Below are 12,507 nucleotides of genomic sequence, written 5' to 3' on the forward strand. Positions count from 1 at the left end.
AAAACTCGTGGTTTAAAATAACAACTTATTTTCCTCTTGAATCTGCTATTTGGGCAGGGCTCAGAGAACAACCCATTTCTCTCGCACTCAACATGGGCTTAAATGCTGGGGCTGGTGTCATTTGGATTTGTGTTTACTCACTTGTCCATCCATCTGTGCCGACTGTCAACTGGGACCTTTACTGGAGCTGATGGCCGAAGATCCTCATGTGGCCACTCCATGTGGCTTGGACTTGCTCACAGCATGGTGGCGGGGTTCTAGGACTGAGTATCCATGCAGCCTACCCTGGGATGTCATTACTGTCACATTTTATTTGATGAAGCCATCTTAAAGACCTTCCCTGGCTGAAGGGGTTAGAATACACTTCACCTCTGGATGGAGTGGTAGAAAGGCTCTGGTCGGCATATGGGCTGGAAGTACTACTCTGGCAATTGTGTCTGAGGCCAGGATTTCATCTAAGATCATCTCATCAGAGATGAGATAGTGCTAAACTCAGTTTTTTCTTTGTGTGTTTGTGTTTTTTTCTTTTTTGGCAACTGGTGTGAATTGAGAGACCAGAGTGTCACTCTCTTCAGGCCTAGGTTAGCCATTGTTAGTGTTGAAGGAGCTATTTAATACTGTCAACCACAAGAAATTTAGAGAAGGCTGAACTGGAGGTCTGAATTACTCCTTGTGATTGGGAAATGATGAGAATTTGCATCTAGTATTTTTTCAGTGCTTCACCTCACTCTGTCAACACCAGCCTACGAGAAGTTGTATCTTCTACCATCTGTTGTTGTTCTACCACTCAACACCAATATCTAACCTGTACAAGTACTGAGGCATCACACGACTGAGTAGGCAGAGAAACATCACAGCTTGCTTAGGAAGTCTTAGTAACATGAAGTTTGGAGCACAAACTCCAAACTAGAAAATGCTGCAGCTATTGAAATAAAACTGAATAGGGAGATAGAAGAGTACTTTAACAAAATGGAATAAGAAATATAATTAGCTTGCCAGAAAATAAAAGTCTGTATGGGACTAAAAGCATTGCTTCCACATTGTAAAAACTATTTTTTCAGACGTGCTAAAAGAAATTACTGCTAAGAGCATAATCACTACTCTGGAAGATCAAGGGGAAGAAATTCTTTATCCCACAGAGTAAAGACATTTAGAGACATGTAGGGGAAAAAGATACAAACTTGGAGGACGGATTCACTAGACTTAACGTGAGTAGCAAGAGTGCCTGGAGGAGAAGACAGCCATAGCGAAGAAGAATCATTAAATAAAAGTAGAAGAAAAGTTCTCTCAGTTGAAAAGTTAGGCAGGATGAATGAATATGAATGAATATTTCAAACCACATGTATAGACATTTCCTGGTGAAATCCTAGAATTTTATGGATAAAGAGAAAGTTTTATACATCTGGAGAGGCAGAATTAAAAGAATCAGACTGGGGCCAGATTTCTTATCACCAGCCCTAGAAAGTAGAAGAAGACAACAGAACAGTATCTGTAGATGATTTATATAAAAAGTTATAATAAAACATTCTACATTAAGCTCAATAACCATTTTACCAGGACTTTCTATTGTATCGTAAGTAATGACTATTGCAGCAAAGTAGACAGACTGGAAGGGAAACCCTGATAATAGCTTGAAGTCAAATCTCAACCAAACTCAAGAATGGGGTGGAAGTTGGGGATGGAAGACACTGGAAAAGTATACATGTTCTAAATGTTTCCTCTAATGGATTGGGGAGAAGAGTGAGGAGGTAGAACAGCTGGATGGGGGGGACAGAATTTTTTACTACTGATACATTAATAGAGAAGTTAAATTATGATTTTAGGGGTTGGAAGTACCTGTATGAATTGAATCGAGATTTTCATCTCCTGGGTAAAGTGCCCTGCAACAGGGAGGTAGCTGATCCTCAGTAGGTAACTTACAGGTCTGTATCTCATTGCCTAGATGTTTTTGACCATAAACGAATTGAGGTTTGGCCAACTTGTTTTGCTTGGAAGAGTTTTACCCATAAACTCTAACCTCAGAAGTCATAGTCAGCCCCCTGCCTTTGCACCCCACAGCAACAGCCTAGACCACAGTTGCCTAACTTCATTTATGGCTGTATATCTGCTAAGAAGCCTTCTCTGTAGGACAGAGAGAGAGAGAGAGAGACAGAGAGAGAGAAAGAGAGAGAGAGAGAGAGAGAGAGAGAGAGAGAGAGAGAGAGAGGAGAGAGCGAGAGAGGAGAGAGCGAGAGCGAGAGCTATTTACCGCAGTGTGTGAGAAAGATAGAGAAAAAAAAATTACTCTATTAAGGTCTCTGGGGCTGGGCGCAGTAGCTCACACTTGTAATCCCAACACTTTGAGAGGCTGAGGTGGGCAAATCACAAGGTCAGGATTTCGAGACCAGCCTGGCCAACACAGTGAAACCCTGTCTCTACGAAAAATACAAAAATTAGCTGGGTGTGGTGACGGGCACCTGTAATCCCAGCTACTCTGGAGGCTGAGGCAGGAGAACTGCTCAAACCCGGGTGGCAGAGGTTGCAGTGAGCCGAGATCATACCATTGCACTCCAGCCTAGGCAATAGTGCAAGACTGCATCTCAAAAAAAAAAAAGAAAGAAAGAAAGAAAAAAAAATCTCTGGCTAGGGTCCTGGAAATTAGACCAGCAAAAGATTAACAAGAGAGAAACAGTTTATTAACATAGACAGTGTGCATACATGCAGGAGAAAGAAACTCAGTGATGAGTAATTCAAAGGGGTGATTGGAACCTGGGCTTGTACAGCATCTTAACAAAGAACAATACATTTATGGAGAGGTAAAAAGACAAAGGGAAAAGGTTTTTAGGCTTCTAGAAGCTGTAAACCCTGGGAAGGTAAATGTGTGGGGGAAACTGGTGGAAGATAAGGACTGTCTTAGCAATGTTTGTGCAGGTTTGTCTTGGTGCTGACTTTTCATCTTCTTCATGTCCATAAAACTTCCCCAAGAGAGGGGATTTATGGCAGCCTTTACTTCTCAGGAGTTTCTGCTTTTGGCCAGATATGGGAAGCTCTGAGAAGGCTTTTTTCTGCATCTGTTGATTCTCATTTGCCTCCAGCTCAAAGTAATTCTTATCCAAAGTGGCATATTTTGGGTAGCATATTCTGATCTTCTACAACAGTATGACTTGGAGATTGATTGAGTCATATTTAAGAAGAATGTGGGATTACAGAAAGTGAGAGCAGGTCGAGTATGTTCACCTGTCACTCACAAGGAAACATGACAGGTCACAGTTCTAAGAAGGAACCAACTGACAGTTCCAGGAGGATTATGGGGGATGGGGAAGGATACCGAAAGAGAGGCCACAAAGCACTCATGTTAATATTTTATCTAGGTGCAGACTCTTCTCCTGTCTCATGGAGGTAATCAGGGAAGAGCAGCTTTCCAAGCAAAATAGCAGTTTGTGAGTCTCTCATAGCCCTGCCCTGCTAGAAATGCCAGGGGTGGGAGGCATGTAAAGACTAAGTCCATGTTTCTTGTCTTAGTTCTCTTGCCAAAGTGAATCGTCTCCATGGTCCTGCTTACAGGAAGCAGGGCAGGCTTCCCAGGGGAAATTTGCAAGTCACACAGGAATCCTGCACCAGGATGTTTTGTCATTTCAGCCTCACAGACTTGCACCTTGGAGACCTGTATTTACTTTCCGTTGGCATTGACCAGAGGTTTATCTTTAAGACAGTACCTAGAATGTTAGGCTAGCAAAAGACTTTGGCAAGCTATGGAAACCATCCTTTCGCATTAGAGAGTCACACATAAACTCCACCCAGGGAATCTTTTTTTCAATGACAGATATCAAGGAAAATAATGTGAAGGAGGGATTAGAACCCTCTTGGGATACTTTTGTTATGCATTAGGTGCTATTCAACCAGATTTATGCCATGGTCTCTGACAAACCACATAAATCTGGTTGAATAGCACCTACCATATAAGAAACCAAAACCAAGACTATACTTTCAGGGATCATTTCTATAGTTTGTTACTAGAGAAGTTTCTCTGAATGTGTAGAGTACCACTTATTCATCATGATCAAGTAGGATTCATCCCGGGGATGCAAGGCTGGTTCAACATACGCAAGTCTATCAACGTAATTCACCACATAAACAGAACCAAAAACAAAAACCACATGATTATCTCAATTGATGCACAGAAGGCATTTGACAAAATTCAACAGCCCTTTATGCTAAAAACCCTCAATAAACTCGGTATCAATGGAACGTATCTCAAAGTAATAAAAGCTATTTATGACAAACCAACAGCCAATATCATACTGAATGGGCAAAAACTGGAAGCATTCCCTTTGAAATCTGGCACTAGACAAGGATGCCCTCTGTCACCACTCCTATTCAATATAGTACTGGAAGTTCTAGCCAGAGCAATGAGGCAAGAAAAAGAAATAAAGGGTATTCAAATAGGAAAGGTGGAAGCCAAATTGTCTCTATTTGCAGACGACATGATAGTATACCTAGAGGATCCCATTGCCTCAGCCCAAAAACTCCTGAAACTGATAAGCAACTTCAGCAAAGTCTCAGGATATAAAATCAATGTGCAAAAATCACAAGCATTCGTCTACACCAATAACAGACTTAAAGAAAGCCAAATCAAGAGCGAACTGCCATTCGCAATTGCTACAAAAAGAATAAAATACCTTGGAATACAACTCACAAGGAACGTAAGAGACCTCTTCAAGGAGAACTACAAACCACTGCTCAATGAAATCAGAGAGGACACAAACAGATGGAGAAACATTCCATGTTCATGGGTTAGGAAGAATTAATATCGTGAAAATGGCTATACTGCCCAAAGTAATTTACAGAATCAACGCTATCCCTATCAAGCTACCATTGACTTTCTTCACAGAACTGGAAAAAACCACCATGAACTTCATATGGAACCAAAAGAGAGCCCGCATAGCCAAGTCAATTCTAAGCAAAAAGAACACAGCGGGGGGCATCACACTCTACCGGATTTCAAACTGTACTACAAGGCTACAGTAATCAAAACAGCATGGTACTGGTACCAAAACAGAGATATAGACCAATGGAACAAAACAGAGGCACCGGAGGCAACACAACATACGTACAACTATACAATCTTTGATAAACCTGACAAAAACAAGCAATGGGGAAAGGATTCCCTGTTTAACAAATGGTGTTGGGAAAACTGGCTAGCCATGTGCAGAAAGCAGAAACTGGACCCCTTCCTGACACCTTACACTAAAATTAACTCCAGGTGGATTAAAGACTTAAACATAAGACCTGGCACCATAAAAACCCTAGAAGGAAATCTAGGCAAAACTATCCAGGACATAGGAGTAGGCAAGGACTTCATGAACAAAACACCAAAAGCATTGGCAACAAAAGCCAAAATAGACAAATGGGACCTAATGAAACTCCACAGCTTCTGCACGGCAAAAGAAACAGTCACTAGAGTGGATTGGCAACCAACAGAATGGGAAAAAATTTTTGCAGTTTACCCATCTGACAAAGGGCTGATATCCAGAATTTACAAAGAACTCAAACAGATTTACAGGAAAAAAACAAACAAGCCCATTCAAAAGTGGGCAAAGGATATGAACAGATACTTTACGAAAGAAGACATATATGAGGCCAACAATCATATGAAAAAATGCTCATCGTCACTGGTCATCAGAGAGATGCAAATCAAAACCACATTGAGATACCATCTCACGCCAGTTAGAATGGCGATCCTTAAAAAAACTGGAGACAACAGATGCTGGAGAGGATGTGGAGAAAAAGGAACACTTTTACACTGTTGGTGGGAGTGTAAATTAGTTCAACCATTGTGGAAGACAGTGTGGCGATTCCTCAAGGCCTTAGAAATAGAAATTCCATTTGACCCAGCAATCCCATTACTGGGTATATATCCAAAAGACTATAAATCGTTCTACTATAAGGACACATGTACACGAATGTTCATTGCAGCACTGTTTACAATAGCAAAGACCTGGAATCAACCCAAATGCCCATTGATAATAGACTGGATTGGAAAAATGTGGCACATATACACCATGGAATATTATGCAGCAATCAGAAATGATGAATTTGTGTCGTTTGTAGGGACATGGATGAATCTGGAGAACGTCATCCTCAGCAAACTGACACAAGAACAGAAAACGAAACACCGCATATTCTCACTCATAGGTGGATGATGAAAAATGAGAACACATGGACACAGAAAGGGGAGTACTAAACACTGGGGTCTATTGGGGGGAAAAGGGGAGGGCCAGTGGGAGGGGGAGGTGGGGAGGGATAGCCTGGGGAGAAATGCCAAATGTGGGTGAAGGGGAGAAGAAAAGCAAAGCACACTGCCATGTGTGTACCTACGCAACTGTCTTGCATGCTCTGCTCATGTACCCCAAAACCTAAAATCCAATAAAAAATTAAAAAAAAAAAATAAAAAAATAAATAAATAAAAAAAGAAAAGAAAAAAAAAAAAAGAAACCAAAACCGAGAGTAGAGAGGTGATGTGGTTAGTGAATGCTTCCTTCTCTATTCTACAGCTCTGTGATTATGTTATAATCAACCCTTATAACCACAGAGGTCCCAGAGGCCTCAGAATCTGCAGTGACAAAGAGAGGGTTGCTAAGGGAGAATATGCTTCCGGATGAGTCTCCTTGAGTTGCAATTACAAAGTACCAGACTGGGGGTTACATGATAGAGACTACTTCCTCCCACTTCTGGAGGCTGGAAGTCCATGACCGAAGTGTCGGGGGTGGTTTTTCTCTGAGGGCTCTCTCCTTTTATTGTAGATGCCATCTTCTCTCTGCATCTTCATGTAGTCTTCCCTCTGTGTGTGTCTATGTCCTTGTCACTTCCTCTTCTTATAGGGTCACCAGTCATAGTGGGTTAAGGCTGACCCTAGTGACTGCATTTTAGCAGAATCCTCTTTTAAAGACTGTATCTTCAAATGCAGTCACATTCTGGAGTACTGAGATTAGAACTTTACATGAAATTCTGGGGGATCACAATTCAGTCCTTTACAACTACAGAAATCAAGTAAAACCAAGACCACCATATCCATTATATTTACACTCCAAAACCACATGCAAGATCATAGAGAAAGCCCATTCTTCACAATCCTAATCCACGTGCAATAAACTGAGAGACTAAAAAGCCAAAAAGTCATTTTAAAAAGTCATATATGTGCATTAGAAATATACATATACATATATATTTTTTGACCATAAAATAGCATAAAATTATTTGGAGGACAAAAGAAATACATCTTTAAAGGTTTAATATGATAAAGACATTTGAGGTCAAAGCCTCTTATTTTTGAGAAGAAAGTTTTAAGCTTAGGGCTCGAAAATAACCTTGGGAAAGATTCATATTGTTGGAGAGACTCAGAGAGCAGTGAAGAATATAGGATTTGGATTAGAGATTTAAAAATAAAGTCTAGATATTTTGGAACCAGCAAGAAAATTCCTGTTTTAGAACGAAGGAAAAGGTAACATTTGGAGATAATCTAAAATATATACTGTATTTTTATAACTCCTCTTCAAACGTAGTCATTTGGTTAACATTAGCAATATTAAGATAAGCTATCTATAATTTGGTTTGTTCTTAAATGTATCATGTAGTATGCAAAATATTCCAATTTTTATTATTTTGTCATACATTATTTTTATTATTTTTTAATTTCTATAACTAGCAAAATGCATACAACATGAAACTTACCATCTTAACCATTTTCAAGTGTACAGTTCAGTGGTGTTAAGTACATTTAGGTTGTTGTGCAGACATCACCACCACCCATCCATCACCAGAACTCTTTCCATCTTGTGAAGCTAAAACTGTGCCCATGAAACAATTACTTCCCATTCCCCTTCTCCCATCCCCTGGCAACCACTTTTGCAAATATGTTTTACAGTGTGTGTAGTGTTCATGGTAGAAGAATTAGAAAATTTAAAACAATAAGAACAGAGGACTAGTAACATTTTGACATATACCTTAATGTATTTTTTCTCTGCATGTACATATATGTAACTTTTTTTTACTATGCATATTAGTTTGTAGTCTGCCCCTTCACACTTAATATATCATCAATAGCTTTACATGTCAAATAAATGTCATCCTTTTTAATATGGAAAGTCAGGTTATTTAAATAACCCTCTTTGCATTTTTTCCCAGTCTATCCATACTGTGAAGGTTGGGGACAAAAGATTAAGTACAAATAAGTAATTCCTGATTACTTATTTTCCATCCTCAATTATTTCTTGTTGATGAATTCTTCCTCCTCCTCCTCCTCCTCCTTCTCCTCCTCCTCCTTTTTTCTTTTGAAATGGAGTCTTACTCTGTCACTCAGGCTGGAGTGCAGTGGTGTAATCTCAGCTCACTGCAACCTCCACCTCCTGGGCTCCAGAGATCCTCCCACCTCAGCCTTCACACTCAGCTAATTTTTGTATCAAGCAATTCTCCCACCTCAGCCTCCCAAAGTACTGGGATTACAGGCACAAGCCACCGTGCTCAGCCTGAATTCCTTCTTTGAGAAAGGTTTTCTGTATTTTTAGCCTCTTAATACATGTTGCCAGAAGAAAGGTTGTATCGAATGGTACTTCCAGATCAGTGGATGAACATGCCTATTCCCAGACCTCCAGCAACCCTGTGTATCGTCCTTTAAAGAAACAAAAGTGAAATAACACGTGGATGTGGTTTTCAAAACCAGGTAGTGGAGAAGGGTTTATAATGAAAAGGTATCAGCCCACTTAGCCTGATCCAGCTCCTAGTTCTGCTCCCCAGAGATGGTTACTTTTAATACCTTCTATATTTATTTTCTCTGGTGATTTTCCTCCATCTCTGTAAAGAATAGGCTTATACTACTAGTTTACATACACACATGTTATTTACACACTATTTACTTCCTACTGGTGAGATGATGTTTTGGTTCCATTATAACACTCACTTCCTCCTCCATACCCATTCAAAAAATTTTTATATTACCTTTTTACTTATATTTAAAACTCCCTGCAGTTAGCACAGCAGTCCAGTTTCTCTTGACTGGCTTTAGGGAGCATTAAGGAGTGGGGCTCTTATGCTCTTTTCTTCCCTTCTCTACTTCTGGCTTTGGTCATTTTTTTCTTTTTCTCTCTCTTCTTTTACTTTCTTTCCCTCCCTTCTTCCTTTTTTCTTTTTGTTTACATTTTGAAGATTGATAAAATTTACATTCGTTTTGTTTTATAATCACATAGTTTGGCTTTCTATGCCTTGTCCATAAGTTAACTCTAAAAGTTCAAAAGCCAATTAAGTACTTTTGTTATGGGTCCTTAAATGTAGTTCATTGTGGACCTAAGTAAGGTGTTGATTACATCCTGATATAGTTTGGTTCTGTGTCCCCATCAACTCTCCTGTCAAATTGTAATCCCCATTGTGGAAGGTGGGGCCTGGTGGGAGGTGATTGGATCGTGGGGGAGGTCTCTCATTAATGGTTTAGCACCATCCCCCTTGGTACTATATTAGTCCATTCTTGCACTGCTATAAAGTTCTACCTGAGACTAGGTAATTTATAAAGAAAAGGGGTTTAATTGGCTCATGGTTCCACAGGCTCTACAGGTGGCATGGCTGGGAAGGCCTCAGGAAACTTACTGTCATGGTGAAAGGGGACCCCAGGCAGGAGGAACAGAATAAAGAGGGAGGTGGTACACAGTTTTTCGTGAGAACGCAATATTATGAGAACAGCAAGGGGGAAATCCGCCCCATGATCCAGTTACCTCCCACCAAGCCCCTCCTCCAACATTGGGAATTACAATTCAGTGTGAGATTTGGGTGGGGACACAAATCCAAACCATACCAGTACTGTTCTTGAGTGAAAAAGTGAGTTCTCATGAGATCTGGTTGTTTAAAAGTGTGTAGCACCTTCCCCCTCTCTCTCTTGTTCCTGCTCCTGCCATGTAAGACATGCCTGTTTCCCCTTCACCTTCCACCATGATTGTAAGTTTCCTGAGGCCTCCTCAGAAGCCAAGCAGATGCCAGTATCATGCTTCCTCTACAACCTGTGGAACTGTGAGCCACTTAAACCCTTTTTCTTTATGAATTACCCAGTCTTGGGTATTTCTTTGTAGACATGCGAGAAAGGACTAATACACATCCCCTTCTCTGTGGATCCAATGTCCAGATACCTATTCTGTATAAAGGAGAATTTTCTTAGTGCCAAGGCAAAATGGATTCTGTTTTCTTGCATTCTACAAAGTATTCAGTTGTACTTGACTTTTCTTTGATTCATCTTTGAATCATAACTTTCCTGGGCATATTTTTTTGCCTGCAATTTTATGGACTATCTTGTTTTTCCTGTTATGAGAATCATATGCCTTCATATCTTCTGATTTACTCATTCCATCTGTTATTTTGACTGCTTTGTCTTGGAGCCCACTGAATTCTAATTTGGATAGTCTGCTTTCTAAGCCTTCTGCAGGTTTGACATCCTGGAATTTCTTCTTGCGGAACTTGAATTTAGTCCATCATTTCTTATTGGATTAGGTTTTTATCCTTATTTTTCCTGGAGTAAATTCTCAAGAAACTGTCTCAGAAAGATAGGTGACCTCCTAAATCTAAATATGATTTTATTTTGCTTCTATATTTGACTGATAAGTTACCGTAATACAGATTTTTAAATTCAAGTGAATTTTCATTCAGATCTTTGGAATTGCTCAGTTATATGCTAGCATTGATTCTTGCTGATAAATTCTGTTACTGGTTACTGTTGCAGCTTGATGGTTTCTTCCTCTCTGAAAGCTTTTTAGGATCTCTTTATTTTTTGCTTTGCCACTCACAGTTCAGGCCCTTTCAATTTGAGGACTTTTGTGTCTCTTCAGCTCTATGAAAATTAATATTTCTTTTTCTCTTTTTTTCTTTCTTTCTTATAATTTTTCATTCTATTTTCCCCCTTTTTTTTTCAGGAAATTCTATTCAATCTTACATGACTTTGAGAGTGTCGGAAGAAACTATTAGAATTTTTTTTTTTGTTTGTTTTTAGTAAGTATTCTCTGTGCTTAACTAGTCAACGCCGCTGTAACATTGGTTTGAAAACATGTATTTATCCCAACATTAGAGTAACCATGTCACCTTTTCTCCTCTCCTTTCTTTTGTTCCTCAATTCCCAAGAGATGACTTACCTCTCTTTAGCTTAATTCTCTTTGTTTAATAGCCTTTCATTGCTGCTAAGGGACAGCTTTTGGTGGGTGCTCTGCCATTTTAGACTTTTTTCCCATGTCTCTGTGTGGCAGATCCTACCCAGCCTTCAAAGCCTTGCCTATGCCCACCTCCTCCAGGAAGCCTTTCTCAATGACTTTCCAAACTATCTGTCTAGTGTGTATTCCTGTACTTAGGATTATATACAACTTAGTGTTATATGAAGAGCTTTAGGGAGAAGTCAATAATTGCTCTAGTGATTTGTGTGGACTATGTGAAATTTCAAGAACATCAGGTAATTGCATTTTTACTCAGAATAAAACTAATCTTAAAATATGATCCTCTGCTGGCAGTATATTAAACTAGAATTGCATTGAAGTATAGTATAAGAAGCCAACAGCTGGCGCAAACCACCAGCCGGGCGCGGTGGACTCATGTCTGTAATCCCAGCACTTTGGGAGGCCAAGGTGGGTGGATTACCTGAGGTCAGGAGTTGGAGACCAGCCTGGCCAACATGGTAAAACTCTGTCTCTACTAAAAATATAATAATTAGCTGGGCATGGTGTTGGGCATCTGTAATCCCAGCTACCGGGATGGCTGAGACAGGAGAATTGCTTGAACCGGGGAGGCAGAGTTTGCAGTGAGCTGAGATCATGCCATTGCGGTCCAGCCTGAATAATAGAGTAAAACTCAGTCTCAAGGAAGAGAGAGAGAGAGAGAGAGAAATAAATCACTACTTAGAATGGCTTTAGACAGAGCTTGTTTCTGTTGAAAATAAGTCCAGGCATAAGAACTTGCTGGAGATGGAACAGTGACTCAATGATGTCATGTCTGCCATATCTGCAGTTCTCTGCACCAATCCTTCATGGTTACACGATGGCTGCTGCCATTCCTGACATTATGCCGGTATTCAAAATAGGAAGAAGAGAAAGAGACTGGCAGTTGAGTCTGATTCACTTTTATCAAGAAAGCAAAGCTTTCACAGAGGAACTTGCAGCATACATCTGTTTTTATCTCATGGCTGAAGACGAGTCACCTGGGTACTCCTAGTTTCAAGGGAAACTGGGACAGTACGGCTTTCCACTGTCTGTCGTGGGAGGCAGCAGAGAAGCAGCAGTGGAGATGAGCATCAGGGGAGCGAGTTAACAAGGTAACAGAGTCTGTCACAATGGGCAGGACAGGGTATTAAAAGGAGTTGTGGTCGGGCGTAGTGGCTAATGCCTGTAATCCCAGCACTTTGGGAGGCCAAGGCGGGTGGATCACATGAGGACAGGACTTCGAGACCAGCCTGCTCAATGTGGTGAAACCCTGTCTCTATTAAAAATACAAAAAGTAACTGGGCATGCTGGC

The 12,507-nt window shown here is 40.3% G+C and overlaps 1 protein-coding gene and 1 pseudogene across 17 annotated transcripts in view; both read left to right on the forward strand.

Moving 5' to 3' along the window:
• The window catches only part of ARHGAP44 (Rho GTPase activating protein 44), a 203,310-nt gene that overhangs the window by 75,261 nt on the left and 115,542 nt on the right, over positions 1-12,507 (forward strand). The window lies entirely within an intron of this gene.
• On the forward strand, positions 3,955-4,040 carry LOC118154125 (small nucleolar RNA U3; annotated as a pseudogene).

This window comes from Callithrix jacchus, chromosome 5 (genome assembly GCF_049354715.1).
Source record: "Callithrix jacchus isolate 240 chromosome 5, calJac240_pri, whole genome shotgun sequence".
Classification (NCBI taxonomy): domain Eukaryota; kingdom Metazoa; phylum Chordata; class Mammalia; order Primates; family Cebidae; genus Callithrix; species Callithrix jacchus.